This window comes from Cryptomeria japonica, chromosome 7 (genome assembly GCF_030272615.1).
Source record: "Cryptomeria japonica chromosome 7, Sugi_1.0, whole genome shotgun sequence".
Taxonomy (NCBI): domain Eukaryota; kingdom Viridiplantae; phylum Streptophyta; class Pinopsida; order Cupressales; family Cupressaceae; genus Cryptomeria; species Cryptomeria japonica.
In genome coordinates this window covers 476592215-476609249 of record NC_081411.1, presented here as the reverse complement: position 1 = coordinate 476609249, position 17035 = coordinate 476592215, and positions in this window count along the sequence as shown.

The following is a 17035-nucleotide window of genomic DNA, read 5'->3' as shown; positions in this document are numbered from 1 at the left end:
TCTTCTAGTCAATTTCACACAACTTAGACCACTAAGCGCTTTCATCAAATGCTCATTCTTTTCTTCAATTTGCGCTCAACACTAAATCTCAATTTAATTCTCAAACGAACTCTAATTTTAATCATCGCTAAATCTTCAAATAATTCTGTGAATCTTTTTTTGTGCTCAAATAATTATCATCACTAAAAATTGCCTATAATGGTGTACCCTTGCTATCTTTCGATTTTGCTCTCAAGGGAGCATACTCATGACCTTATGACCTCACATCTTCAAATGTCGAGAAAATTTTCAAATTTTCATCAAAAGTTGAGCAAAAATATTTTCAACTAAAGAAAATTAAACAAAATCTTATCGCATCTCAACTTTATCACTTCATATCAAGTTGAGATCTCTGGATCATTTGAATCAATCTCTTAACGTTAATCAGTTTCATCACTTTTCATCAAGCTGATTATTCGTTTAAACTCGATCAAAAGTTTAAAGAGTATCTTTGATCACACGCTCAATCTAAGTAGGTGTTTAGTTTCCTTCCATTAATCAAGTTGGATAGTTTATCTTCACTCATCGTGTCTTGATCCATCAAGTTCAAGATCATTTTTATCTTTGCTCACTGTGTCTAGTTAAATCAAGTTCTAGATTAGTAAGATCCACTTCTTGATCAATCAAGTTCAAGTTTGGTATCTTTGCTCTTCATTGGTCCTAGTTGAATCAAGTTTGGGATCGGTTTCACTTTAATCAACTCTATTCAACTTCATTGCTTCAAATCAAGCTAAAAATCTCACTCTTCATCTAGTTCATGATCAATCAAGTTCAAAACTAGTTTTTATCCTAGACATCAACTATTCTTTGAACCAATGCACTGCTCACACATTAATTTAAAGAGGGGCAAATGTAATACCCTAAAATTGGTCATCTAAACCATGGGCCCCTAATCTCGACAACATCACCAAGGTCCTAACCAAAGGCTATTAAATCAACTCTGAGCACACAATTAATTAATTCTTTAATCATTAAATGTCACATGGCAAATAAATTATTTTATATTAATTAAATATGTATTTAACTAATTAAATCATTCCAAGAAAATCATTTTGATTAACTATCCTATTTAATTTATTAAATATCCTAGCGTATTTAATGAATTAATAAATTTGCCATTTAATATTAAAAAAGGAATTAATTTATTACAAAAGAGGAATTAATTACAAAGCAAGAGTTAAATTGAAAATGAAATAAAAGAATTGAATTGAAAGAGAAATCAAACTTGAGATATTATTTCTTATTCTATATTGAGATAACTTGAAATCATAAAAACAATTAAATTGATTATTAATCATTCTCTAAAATTGGAACTCGAGGCTTTTGTGAAAAGAAGTTTATATGCATTGAAAAGACTTTTTTCTTGAATAAATCAAAGAATCACATGGAATCGCCTATTTGTATCACAAGTGCATGGAATTAATTGAATTATGTCTCTAATGCAAACTCGAACTTATAATCTGAATGCATTTCTATCAAGCTATAATTGGAATCTATCTCAAGGTTAACTGAATATGATCTCACCATTATTCCAATTATCCTAAATTGTGCTTTTTCTTGAATTATCTCAACCACTCATTGCTAATTGATCTTGACCATTGGTCTCTCTTTTGAATTTCTATAAATTCAGCCTTCATCTCTCATTCAAAACACCCTGGAGATTTATTATTATTATGCAGTTTTTTCTCTGGAGTCATTGAAGATATTGTGCTTGCTTTTTGAGATTATTGTATCTTAGTTTAGCTTTTTACATATTTAGTTTAATTATGATTGCTTGAATTCATATAGCTTACTATTCATTCATCTAGCTTAAATCTTTCATCCATCTTGCATCCATTTAGCTTAATATCATGCTCATATAGATTAAATCCTTCATCTTTGTGTAGTCTAATCACTGGTATTGCTTATACAAATCTAAGAGCAAGTCTATACTTGCATCTTTTAGAAGGCAATGGGTCGATTTGTTATGGTTTTACTATTCATGCTTATATCTTTCCAACCATACATGTAATGACTTAATTGAAGTGTTGTGTCTTATAGCTTGCAGATACTCATTCCACTTTTCACACACACAACCCTAATTTGAGAATTTTTACAATTCAACTTAATAAGAGGATCCCTCCCCAAATTGAATCTAATAAGACTTATTAGCCCTATCCTTGTTGATTTGTGGCTAGATCTATTAGTTTCACTCCTCTTTTAATGAAATGGTCCATCAGTCTAAATATTAGTGGTTTTTGTATATCTAATTGCGGAAACCTTGATATTTTCACCATTACATTTTTGTGAACCCAACATCTTACACTATAATTTTATGATTTATGTTCTTATATCTACGTGTTTATGCATTTCAAATTCAAATTTACATTAACAAGTTTAATTTTCAATTGAATTTAGAAAATTTAGAGGTTAAATTCACAAAAACCCTAATTTTTAATTTTAAAATTTAGCTTGTGGGTTGTCTAATTTGGATTTATTATTTTAGATGTAATTATTCATTTAATTTAAATTCAAAGTTTCCCTCCAAGACTCATTTTAAAATTCAATTACATAAATTTAGTGGTTGAATTTACAAAAACCCTAATTTATAATTCTAAATTTACATGTGGGTTGCATAATTTTTCAAATTAATTTTCAGATCAATATTTATGATATGCTATGCTATTCTCTAAACACAGTTATCTTTCAAATTCAAAAATCAAATTGTTTAATAAATTCGTTAATCAATCAGTTTTACAAAATTTTGCATTGTTTAATCACAATTTTCAAATTCAAATTCAAATTTCCCTCCTTTGTGCATGAGTTTCACTACCATTAGTCCTACCTATAATATTCCCATGAGAAGAAGTTGTATAATTAAGGATTCCCAAGGTTTAATTAGTAATATGGAATCTAGTTTGGATAACTTATTTCATGAGAATTTTGGTGGTTCTTTTATTCCAACAATTGATGTCATTTATCCCCATTCTTTACATAATTCTCATGATGATGGTGAACAAATAACTAGGGTTTCCATTGATCAATTGTAGAAGATTGATAATGAATTTAAAAATATTTAACAATGGATGAGACAATAATACCTAGAAAGTGAGGTAATTGCATTGATTGCGGGATTAAAAGGAATGGTTCAAAGTGATAAAATTAGCATCAATTAGTTGCGTGCCCTTACTCATATTGTTGGCACTAATATTATGCCCATGAAAAGTTGTTCTAAAGTCCTTGGTTACACTCAAGCACATAGTCAAGTTAATCATTCTATTAATATGGCTACATATATTCCTAGTGTTCCTACTTTCACATCCACTATCATGGCTACTTCCACACAAAAAGTTAATCCTGCACATGTTAGTCAAGGGGGAAATATTGAGCTAATCAAAACTTTTCCATTTATAACCCAATCATCTCTCATACCTACTGTAGTGTCATAAAATTGTGACCCTTGCAATTTTCGATTGCATTTGGGTCTTTGCATTAGTAGACAAATCCCTAAGCCTGATTGGAGACCCGAAACATGCGGCATGCCATCAATAACTTATATTTTTTTCATCATACTGCACTGCCTTTTGTTGCTTCCTATCTTAAATCAAGGCAAGACAAGGGTGTGGCACCCATGGTGCCCTTGTCCTAGCCCTATTTTGGGCCCCCTTTGATCCCCCCTTGCATTAGGCTTGTCAATTATGAAGCAGGGAAAGTTTCTCTATGTAGTCCTAAGATGGGAAATTACCTAAATAACCCTAATTGGAAAGCATAAGGAGCACTTCCCCTCCTATTTTCATAGGAAAATGATAAACAAAAAGAATCAGATGATAAGCGAAGTTCATCATAAGCGAAAATAAGCATTCAAGCATTCATTCAAGCATTGAGCATTTCAAGTCTCCTTTCAAGGATAGGCGTTGCATTCAAGAAAAGGATTCAACCATTGTAAAGGATATTTCTATCAAAATTCAAGACATCCTATTTCACATATCCATTCAAGAAAATTCATCTACAAAGGTATCAACCTTTCAATTGCATCCCCTCCTTGAGGTGGATTTACTTTAGAGATTTCCTTTCATTTACTTGCAATATTTTTCAATCACTTGGTTAATTCCAAAATGGGGTTTGACCTGAAGGAAAACCCCCAATCCCAGCAACATTCCCCTCTCTTTTCTGTGTGTAGGTTGCAGGTGCATGGTTGTAATTGCAAGTTTAGGCTTCATTTTCAGAGACAGAAAAACCATTTTCGACGTGTGGATTTTTTGGAGGACTGTTCATAACTTACACATGGTCCCTTCAAATTTTGTTCAAATTTTGCAGGGAACACTAATACATTTGGCCTCAAATTCCATTGAAGTTCTCCGATGGACAAGGCATATAGCGATAAATTTTGATTTTATTTTTTTAAAATGCCTGAGTCCGTCGAAATTTCGACAAATGATTTTCGTCAGAATTCTGATGAACTCGGGCACTTTAAAGAGAAAAAAACATAACGTGGGATCATTTTTTAAAAAACCAAGCATTTTCTAGGAGTGCTGTCTACCAAAGTTGAAGCTTTTGTTGTTAGGATTCCCAAAGATACTGAGAGGGGGGGTGAATCAGTATCTAACCGGTTATTGAATTTACTTGATTTAAAACATGTAAAGCATATCAATACTGTATACCGGTAAACCAAGAATAATGTAGTAAACAAGAATAGAAATAACCACATGAAAAGCATACCATAACACAATAGTTTAACGAGGAAACATGGTGTGGTAAAAACGTTGGTGGGATTTGTGACGCACAATATTCGTTTATGGCCAATAAGTGAATATTACTCTTACAATAGGGGCCTGCACATGCAGGAAGGCCAAGTGCCTAGAGCTCACTGCTCAATTACAAAATAAGAAGTCACACTGACTTACAAAATGGGTTATACAAATCTAATGTCTTGTACTTCTTCAAATTAGCATCTGCTATGCCAGATCCAGTACCGGTTTTAGCTCTACTTCATACATAAACCCTTAACCTATAATTCACATATTAAGTCTGCCTTATTTCACCTATCACATTATTCTTACAAAATGTTCTACAATGATCTCATACATATATGAGTCATATTACAACTCGCCATGTTGGCTTACAATGATTTTACAATTAATTACAAAATACATTATAAACAAAATTCCTATCAGCCAGGGTGTCGATATCCTTCCTTTGCTGGTGTTCTATGTGCCGGTGTAGAGTTTGTCGTTGTCGGTGCCGATATATTGTCTTGTCGGTATCATATGATTGAAAGGTTGCCATCAATGACAAAATCTTCAATCACCTACAATTTCTCATTGGAGTGTGCATTTGCCAACAATCTCCCCCTTTGGCATTGGTGGCAACACTCATGAGAAAAATCCAAAAAGTTTCATCCAAAAATGAGTCTGCCAGAATTGTCTTACCAAAAAAAATATGAGCTCCCCCTGAGCTGATGAGCCATCTGCTGATAATTTTTCTCATAGCCTCTACTCCCCCTTTGACATCAATGACAAAGGTTGTCATTCACTATCAGTGGAGTCCTGCCTAGTTTCTTGTAACTGGTGCGTTACACTCTGAAAGATATCTGTCAAAATTAAATTTATGTCATTGCTGAATGTTTTACTTTATTTTATAGCCTCATGGGTTCTCTGCACTGTACCGGTGAGTATGTGCATTTGCTCTTCCGATGTCTTTAGTCTAGGAACCAGAGCCTCGGATATTTCTTTTCTCAAAGAAATAAGATACTCTAGTCTTGGACCAAGTCTGCATTTTAAGTCCTTTGCTTTGTCCTTTATTCTTTGTTTTTCATTTTCCAGTTTCCTAATTTTCTCTTCTTGCTCTACAATTTTCTTCTCTAATTCCAAAAATGAATCTAATATTCCAATCAGATTGTCAGCAATATTATTAATCTTATCCTGTGTCTTTCTGATTTCATTGTCAAGATCTTTTGTTAATACATCCATTTTTCATGTATCCCTGTAGAATTTCTTGAAGTCAAAAATGATTTCATTGAGTTCCGATAAAAGAGTATCCATCTCCTCTTTGTTCTTATTCACAATTTCCATAAAGAATTTCTCTTTTTCTTTTATCATTCTTTAATTAAAAGTATCCTCATTTATTTGATCAACAGTGATTAGGTTACCAGTGATGAATTTAGACAATCTGTCTAATTGTTCTAAAGAATCTTTATTCTCTATGTTACACTTGGGTGCAATCATCTTCAAAATTGGTATGGTGTTATCAATAGCCTTATATGTTAGTGCATTACAATCTATTATTTTCTTAATTGAATCTAGAAATACCTCTATCACATTTGTTGGTTTGAATTCAAACATGGAGGTTTCGAATGTTTGTCCAACTGTCTTCACAATTTGTAATCTTCTGGTGGCGATAATAGCATTTCTTTCCTCTTTCACTGGAGGATCAGTTTGTGTCTGCATTTCAGCTACCAAAGGTTTAGGTCTTTCCATTGTAGCCAGTGGCACTGTCTCTGAATGTACTTGTGAATGAACCTATTGTTCTACTTGTTTCTTTGTACTCTCTACTTATGGTTTCTCTGATGGTGCCTCTGATGATTTTTTAGTGGTATCTTGTAGTACCCCTACCCTAGACAGCTTTGTAAAACTGGTTTGACCTTGGTTGACTTTTTATGTGGCAATCTTGAATGGCTGAATTACCATGAGGTAATGTTTAGTCAGATATTATGATTATTGTGAGTATCTGTTAATGTGCTTTTGCATTGATTCTTATGTAAGTTTAAACTATCCTCCTAATTCTTGTTATTAATCTCGAGCTGACTTCTTCATTAAATATATATATATGTATGCTTGTCTGACTCTTGGTTGCAGGAGATTGCAGGTACAGTACCGCCTATGTGTAAGGTTCGTCTTCACCTGGATTCACAGGGTTGTGTATACCTCTTTCGTCCTTAGAATTTGGGCTAGGTGGTCGCAAAACCTTCAGTTTACCCTAGTCATACTCAAATGAGCGTCGCTTGTGTTCCATCAGTTTTCTTTTCATTTGGGTTTGCAGGTCGGGTAATTGGTTGGCTTACTTGGTTTGCGTGCTTGGCGTGTGGTAAATAGAGTATTTAACCCTAAGTATTTATTTTGATTTAATGTGTTCATTTACGCATTAGTAATTAAGGAATTAAAATAAATAGGTTTCTTTTATGTGATTAATCATTAATTAAAAAGATCGCCCTATTTAATGGTTAATTTTAAATAACAAATTTATTCAGTTTATGCATTTTAAAAAGGAAAGATTTAAATTTATTCGAAATAGAAATAATTTAATCTCTTTTTCTTTTTGGAATAGAAAAATTAATTTTAATTATTTAAGAAAATCAATTTTGATTAGAAAAGTGAGTTTTATTCATATTTATTTTATATAGTGTGTAAGATTGATTTTGAGAATTTAATTTAATTAAAAATATTTTACCCTCATTAATATTGTGAAATGCAACTATTAGCTTTGTTAATTAAAAATTAAATGAGGGAGAAAAGCATTTCTTTTAATTAACTAAATTTATAATCTCAATGCATAAACAATTCAACTATGAGATAATTCCATAAACTTAATTAATTAATTAATTAAATTAAGTTACAAGCTGCATGATATTAGAAATATATTTTTATTTAAATTTTAGTGGAAAAATAAATTAGATTAATTATATTTATTGTTCTTAGAATTTTTAAATAGATAAATAAAAGAATAAATAAAAAAAAAAAAAATGAATAAAAGAATTAATTGGAATGAAAGTATTGTTTTAATTCTTTATTTAGAAAATTAATTAATTTGCATGAGAAAAGAAAAGAAAGAATAATGATTTTTAATTATTGCATGTTAGCTTGTCTTTTGTTATAAAATTAGAAAATAAAATAAAATTACTTTTATTCTAAATTTAGGTTTTTGAGAAAAGCTATTGAACCTAGAATTTTAGTTTAAATAGGGAATAGGTCTTTATTTTAGATACATAGGAAACAGGTCAAGGATTTAGGTGAAGAAATTTATTGGAAGCTTGTGGAAAAGATTAGGGCTCTTCTACAAAATTCTTCTAGGAAAGCAATACCAGGTTGGGTGGCTTCTTTAATTGTTGATTTTTAGAAAATAATTCTATTTCTTCCATTTCTCTCTAAATGATGCGTGTGTAAATTATTGTCAAACCCAAAACCCTCTTCTGGTGAATTCGAATTCTATTTTAAAAATTCATGCCTGATGTGTATTTCTAGTTTATGGGAAGAATGTAATTTTGGGAAAATTAGGAAAATTATTATAGAAAATTTGTCAAGATTTTATGATGCATGGAGAATTGCAAGATTAGTGAAAAAGGGTATTTATCTGAGAAATTAACTTCTCTCATTTGATTTTTAGTTACGACAATTTTGTTTATTTATGGAATCTCTATGAAATGGTTTTTATTACCTTAAGAAAAAAAATTTAATTATACATTAAATTTATCTGGGTTAATTAATATATATATATATATATATATATATATATATATATATATATATATCTGTGTGTGTGTGTGTGTGTGTGAAGATTAAATTATGTGAAAATGGAATTATTGGAAAAATATTGTTTTTGTTGAAATTAATGTTAAATTTTTTATTTAAAAATACATAAAAATAAATAAATAATAATAAAATATAAAAAAATTAATTTATTAATTTTTTTGTGGGGAGGCATTGCCTCTACCCACGCAGCACTACCCATGGTAGTGGCTGCTACCATAGGGCAGCAGCGCTACCCAAAGGTAGCGGCTGTTGCCTTAGGGCAACACCACTACCCATAGGTAGCGTGTGCTACCATATGGCAATAGCGCTACCCAAGGGTAGCGTTGACTGCCATATGCTAGCAACGCTGCCTTAGGGTAGTTATTTTAGAGTTTACATGTAATTTTTAATTTTTTAAAATTTTATATATTATTTTATTTGTTATTTAGTTTTTTTTAATAAAAAATAAAATAAAATAAATAATAAATAAATAATATTAAAATAATTATAATGTGTCAATATATATATGTATATTTAAATAGATATATATGTATATATATATATATATATATATAGTTGTTTAATTTTTATTTGTCAATTTAAAGATTTTTGTTAAATGAATAAAGAATTTAGAATTTTGTAATTTTAGAAAAAAGAAAAAAAGCTTATAATTTTAAATTCGATATTCTTATTGGAAATATATTAGGAGTTTAATTCATATGTGAATTTATTTAACTTTATTGGACAAATGACAAGATGGATATATTAATATAGTTGTATTTCCTTGTCTTCTGGAAAAATCTATTTAATTATGTTCTTGATTGTTTAAAGAAAAGATTGCCTGTAATAGGATCTTGTGTAGATGGTGTTATTAGTCAAGAATAATTTTATTACAATTTTGGTTGGGTTGTCATTGTGTCCTATGTTGATATATTTGTTTGGACCCTATCGTTGGATGATTTGGGGTACCTGTTTATGTCTTCTGTTTCTAGTTTGGTTGTTGCCTTGTGATGGTGTTTTGATTGGTCTTGTTTTGTATGTGAATGTCAAGTGTTGACTTGTGGTTGACCATAGTGGGTCAGGTCTCTAGTTAGAGTATTTTCAGGCAGTGGACCTTGTATCAGTTTAAATGTGTTCAATTGGATCCGTTTCTATGTAGGGATCATTGATGTAATTATTGACCGATGTGGTCGATTGTTTATTGGTATGATTCACCTCAGTGGAAGGAATGTAAATGATGTGGAACTTATGTACCCTTAACTAATTTAAATGAACAGAGGGATCTTGCAGTTGAGCAGACCCGAAGATGTAGCCCTCTAGGGGTGAACTCCGAGATCACTTTGGTGTTATGTGTTGCTTTTGTACTTATGTTTTCTTTTTCAGTTTTAGCAGGCATGAATGACATTATGTTAGAATGTATGAAGTGGATTAGATGAAATTAATTGTAAATGCATGTCTTTTAAATGCAGTAAATTGGATCATGAAAGAATGTAGTTTGGAATAATGGAATATATTTAAGAAATTAAGTATGCATGGAAAGATCTCGTTAGTTATGGTGAAATTCAAGTGTGTTATTAATTAGATGCATGACTTAAATTTTAATAAGAAAAAATATGAACGAAAGGTATGATTAAATTGTAATTCTAATGGATGAACTTCATTTGGGTTATTTACATTTTCAATCTTGATATTAGCTATATTTTAACCTTAATGGATGTATTCATATGTTACCTATGATTTAGTCTTAATGAAAGAAATTATTCTTTGTATAAGTATTATCTTGTCTTGAGTTAAGTTAAATTTGGAATAAAGTAATCGCTTTGGGAAACTCTTTAGGTGTTAGTTGATGTCCTCCACTATATAATTTGTTCTTTGGTATCTCGTTGTATTATTAGGTTGTTTTTAACTTTAAAAAAAAAAATTTATTGCACTCCATTCATGTGTTTTAGCTTAATCCCTTCGGGGTTTCCTGGCGGGGCATTACATATCTACTGCCAGTTTTTCTGTTTGTGACTCTGTATGTTCTACCAGTTTCTCTGTGCTTGTTCCTGAAATGTCTATAGTTGGTATCTCAATAGATTTTTCATTGTTATCAGTTGTCGATCACTCAATAGATACATTATGTACACCAGTGCTATCAACTTTTCATGTATCCATTGTCTGTTCAATTTGTTGCTCACTCCCAATTTCAGTGTCTCCAACTATATCTTCAACATTTGTCTCAACTGTTGTGTCTTCTACTGGTGGCTCAGTTGCCACATCTCTTTTCTCACTTGTTTACTTATCAACCACAATGTTGAATTCTTGAGTGTCAATATTCATTGTGTACAACACCTCAGAATTAAGATTTGTGTCCTCATGTGTTGTCTTCATACTCTCTGTTGCTGGTTGATTTTTAGTAGTGTCTACTGGTGGAGTATCTAAAGGTGGTGGGGGTAAGTTGTTTGTTATCTTTATACTGGGAGGTCCACCAACCTTGCCTTTTCCTTTGTCCCTATCCTTTTGATATACCTTGAAGGTTTTAGGTTTTTGATACTCTTCCTATTTCTCCTTTTCTACCAGGAATATATCCCATGCATCTGTTGTTTCCTCTATTATCTGATTCACTCTTCCTGCCATCAGTGCTACATGTTGGTGAGCAGTTGAGAATACTGACCGGTTAGCTTCATAGATTAATTGATCTATCTCATCAGGTGAGTTAACAGGGTGCACTGCAATTAGTTTTTCAATCTTTATTTTCTTATCTAGTCAATAATAGCTACTCTTCTAGCTTCTAGTCTGTTATATAGATCTGCCGATATTTCATCAACAACTTGCATCAAAAATTCCTTGAAAATATCTAGGTGTAGTATTACACTATTCTCTACTCTCTCTTTGTCATCAGTGGATAGTGTGTTATACAGTTTGTGTTAGGGTTCCCACAGATACTGAGAGGGGGGGGGGGTGAATCAGTTTTTGAATGGTAATGTGATTTTCTTAAAATAGAACATGCAGAACATAAAGTAATAGTATACCAGTATGCAAGAATTAATGTGATTAATAGAATAAAAAACATCCACATGAAAAGAAAACCATAACACAAGATGTTTAACGAGGAAACCCGGTCTGGGAAAAACCTCGGTGGGATTTGTGACCCACAATATTCACTTACTGGCCAATAAGAGAATATTACTTACAATAGGAGCTTGCACATGCAGGAAGGCCAACTACCTAGAGCACACTGCTCAATAAGAAGTCACACTGACTTACAATGAGGATTATGCAAATCCAATGATTTGTACTGCTTTACAATAGCATCTTCAATGCTAGATTCAGTACCAGTTCTTTCTCTATTCTTTACATATACCCTTGACCTATAATTCGCACATTAGGTCTTCCTAATAATTTTCTTTATGCTTCCTATCCATATCCCACAAATGTCTACAATGATCTCTTTTATATACAAGAGTCATTTTACAATTTGCCAAGTCGGCTTACAATAATAAACAAAATATTAAATATCAAAAATCCTGTCGGCCTCTGTGTCGGTATACATCTTTTCTTCTGTGTCGGTGTCGGTGCTAGTGTAGAGTGGTCTTACTAATGCTGGTGCACTGTCTTGCTTGAATAATGCTTTGCTGGTAGAATGTCTTGTCGGTGCCATAGGATTGCAAGGTTGCCTGTGTAATGCTTTGCCGATATAGTGTCTTGCTGGTGCCATAGGATTGCAAGGTTGACTGTGTAATGCTTTGCTGGTATAGTGTCTTGTCGGTGCCATAGGATTGCAAGGTTGCCATTAATGACAAAACCTTCAATCACACACAATGTCTCATTGGAGTGTCCATATGCCAACAATTTGCTGATATTCTTCAACTTGCCATTCTCAGTAATTTCATTTAGTAATTTATCAATAGGAGCTATAGTTTGTTTTGACTTCTTCTTAGGAGTCAACTTCTTTTTCTTTGGACTTAATTTCTTTGCAGGGGGCCTTACTACCTGTTGCTTATGTTTTTTTGGTGTAGGAGAAGGTGTCGATGAAGGTTTTCTTTTCCTCTCAACTCTCTTGAATACTGCAGGTATGTCACTTTTGGAAGAAGTTCCAATCGGTGAAAGGTGTGTTTCTAGTTGGATTGCTTTCAATTCACCTTCAGTTATACTGGTTTGCTTTAGCACATCTTCTTTAATAGCTTTTGCCTGTTGGATTCCTTTTCTAACAGTTGCCTCAACCCTTTTAACTCTTTTCTTTGATTGAATTTGACTTTCTATAGTTTCAGCATTACCAAATACTTCTTCTTCAGGTTCCTTAGGAGCTTCTAGGAGGGCTTTTACATAGGTTTCTATTATGTTGTCACTAGTCTCATACCCCATTTCAGTAACCCAGATGGTTCTAGGAACAACTACCTCCATCCAAATTTCATCTTTCTTTATTACAAAATAGATTTCCTTTTGGTACTTATCCACAATAGCTTGTGATAACCTTACTCTTGTTTTCATTCAAGCTTTTAGTGCTTGAAAGTACTCATTCATGGTTTTCTCCTTGTTCTCTCCCATATTGTTCAGCAATTCTGATAGTTATTTTCCTACCGGTATATCATATCCAAAATCTTTGGTGCCAATACCGGGTACTTGTTTGGTTATATATAGCATCAGACAAACAAGTAGGTTTCCAAATCTGAATGTTCCTTTCTTTTCCCTTTTGATCTTTGCTAGATTGTCTATTAGTTCATCTTTAAGCCATTCACATATTTCTATCCTTGCATTATCATTAACCATATCATAGGCACTCTTAATACATAGGCTAGAAATTGAGTTTAACCTATTTGCATTTGTAGTCTTGTAACCTAAGATCATACTGATAAATCTAATATTTGTATCCTTTACATCATTTACCCTTAGTGATCTCTTATCAAATGTTGCACCAGTTAGGTTTGTTACTAGATAATTTGAGACCTTCTTAGTTTTGTCAGGTCTGTTGCTGGTGGAGGGTAACCCTGTCATAGCCTTTATTGCTTCTTTTGTGAGTTTATGAACTGAGTCCAACTAGAAAAATTCACCATGTACTCTACTTAATACTATCCTTATGATATCCTTGGGGAAATCTATGATACTGAGAATTTCAGTGAAACCTAGGGTTTCTATTATCTTATGTTTAGGTTTGACATTTCCCGATTCATCACAAATCACAGATTCATACATATTCTTAATTTCCTCATCACCTAGTTCATCAATATGACAATGTATATACATTCTAGGGTCTTCAGCATATACTACCCCTTTAGGTATTTGAGAAAATGCACCTAAGCTATCATCTTTCTTTGCAATTTTGGGAACTAGCTGGAATACGGGTCTAGGGTGTTTAATAACTTCAACAATAGTAGGGTTTGCAATAAATTGAGGAGTAGATGAAGATATCATAGCTATAAATACCTTAATCTGCCTTAGGGATGAAAGATTTGATAGATTGCTTCGCTTCTTTGCTTGGAATGCCTTTCTTGGGATTTTCACACTCTCGAACGTTTGAATGCTTGGTGAAATGAAAATGGAGCCAAAACACCTATTTTATAATGTTATTTTCTTCACCTACCACATTTAATGCTTGTCGGTTAAGTCACAACTTAACTTATCCACTGGTAAAGAAGTGATCTCAACTTCTCACCATCAACCGAGGGAATAATAGCATGTTTTTCATTTAGTTGCTAAACCCCCAAAGGAATTTTCTTTAGTTAGATGAAGAGTCTCTTGTCGGTGGAGTGTTACTATGTTCTACCCATGGAGGAGTATTCCCATCAACATTCTATTCTGACTTTCTGATCAATTGTTTTGAGAATTCTTGTTTTACCTCTTCAACCTTTTCTTTACCTTTCAAACTAGCACCATTATTATTTTCTGGTGGTGCCTTACTTCTACAAAATTTTGCAATATGTCCAATCTTGTTACAAGCATAACAAGTCACATTATTTTTCTGAATAGCTTTCCCATATCCTATGTCAGTTTGTGTTCTGCATTAATTAGATAAGTGTCCAAATCTCCCACAAACATAACATCTTACATTCATTCTGCAATTCTCTGAATTATGACTAGCTTTGTTGCATTTAGAACATTGACCGGTGGGTGTATTGGTGTTCTGATAATTTCTAGATCTACATTGATTTTCTCTATGACCATACTTGTTACAGTTAAAGCATTTTCCATTAAATTTATAAGCATTTGGTTGCCTTATCGATTTTCTATGATCATGTGTGTTTGCAGTACCGAAGCTTTCACCAATTTCAAAGACAAGGCCATTAGTGTCACCATTAGGTTTCTTATTCTTCAACATGTCACCAAGTTCTTCTGAGCTTTTCTTGAATTTTTCCTTGTGCTGATTTGCAGTAGCCAGTTCTCTTTCCAAGATTCCTTTCTGTCTCATAAGTTCATTTGAGTCATTTTGTGTATGCATCAGATCTGTCTTCAACATATCATTTTCATAACTAAGTCTTGTGTTTTCATTTGCAGCATCATTCAATCTTCTAGTCAGATCTTCTTCATTTTTCTTCCTATCTTCAATTTCTTTGCAAAATCTCATAGTCATGTCCTGCATTTCATTCTTTGTAGTACTACTTTCTTGTCTCAGTTTGTTTACTAGATCATTAAGAGTTTCCTTTTCATCATTCTCATTCTGCATCTTTTCACAAAGTTCTCTTCTCTTATTTCTTGCAATGGTAAGATTTTCTTGAAGTGCTTGAATAATATCCTGAGCAGCTTTTAGATCATCTTCAAGTTTGATATTTTTCAATTTTTCTATATCATAGTCTAAAAGAGCTATTTCTAATTGTTTCTTCAAGTTATCCATCTCTACCGGTGTCAAGATCTTCCTCAAGCTGTTAGGCTTCTAAAAATAGAGGACCAAACTCTAATACCAATTGTTAGGATTCCCAAAGATACTGAGAGGGGGGGTGAATCAGTATCTAACTGGTTATTGAATTTACTTGATTTAAAACATGTAAAGCATGTCAATACTCTATACTGGTAAATGAAGAATAATGCAGTAAACAAGAATAGCAATAACCACATGAAAAGAACACCATAACATAGTAGTTTAATGAGGAAACCCGGTGTGGGAAAAACCTCGGTGGGATTTATGGCCCACAATATTCGCTTTCTAGCCTATAAGTGAATATTACTCTTACAATAGGGGCTTGCACATGCAGGAAGGCCAAGTGCATAGAGCTCACTACTCAATTACAAAATAAGAATTCACACTGACTTACAAAATGGATTATACAAATCCAATATCTTGTACTACTTCAAATTAGCATCTTCTATGCCAGATCCAGTACCGATTTTAGCTCTACTTCATACATAAACCCTTAACCTATAATTCACATATTAGGTCTGCCTTATTTTGCCTATCACATTATTCTTACAAAATGTTCTACAATGATCTCATACATATATGAGTCATATTACAACTCGCCATGTCGGATTACAATGATTTTACAATTAATTACAAAATACATTATAAACAAAATTCTTGTTGGCCAGGGTGCCGATATCCTTCCTTTGTCGGTGTTCTGTGTGTCGGTGTAGAGTTTGTCATTGCCGGTGCCGGTATATTGTCTTTCCAGTATCATATGATTGCAAGGTTGCCATCAATGAAAAAACCTTCAATCACCTACAACTTCTCATTGGAGTGTGCATTTGCCAACATTTGTTGCCTCCTTCCCCCCCATGGAGCGATCTCTCCACAACTGCACGCTCCTCAGGTAAGGTTTTATTTGCGATCAAGGGAATCTAATTTGGTGTCATCATTATTGTTCACAAATAGATTAAATATTGCAGAATATATATTTTTCCCTAATCTATTAAACCTGAATTTCTAATAGTTCCTACACTCCTTTGGAGTTATTACTGTAATTGTCAATAGTAGTGTGTGTTATTGATTGGAGGATCCACTTTTGAAATAAAGTGAGCTCGAGGATTCTCGAAAGGCCTTTTCTAGATACAAATCAAGTAGCAACGACAATACAATCTTGCATTGGGTTGGATCATTTGGTGACTCAGGTAGGTCAACTTTTTTCTTCTCCAAAGAGTCAAAGGCATAGGAGTTTAGTGTGTTTTAATAAATGGTGATTATTTGAGTTCCTATGTAAGCATTTTGTAGAATTCGCCATTATGATTTTCTGCTCTTACAAGAAATAAATATTTATCATCTATAGACCATAGCCACCATGGTTTGGAATTTTGAAGGCACAAATGACTTCACAAAGCTGTTACATGGGCTCAATCAATGAATCCCCAAATAGAAAACATAACCACCAAAGCATCTTTGACTGATAAAATGGAAAACATAACCACAAAATCTTATGAAAATATTTTGGCTATTTAAAGTTTGGACTTAAATATTTAACCAGAACCTCAAAAAATACCTAGGTTATATTAATGTACCATCAAATGCAGTCAAATATTGGATATTTTAAATAAAGACGAGATTCAATGATATTCAAGAATCAGCTACTAACTCCTTGAATTCCTTCAAGTTGTTGATCTAGGTG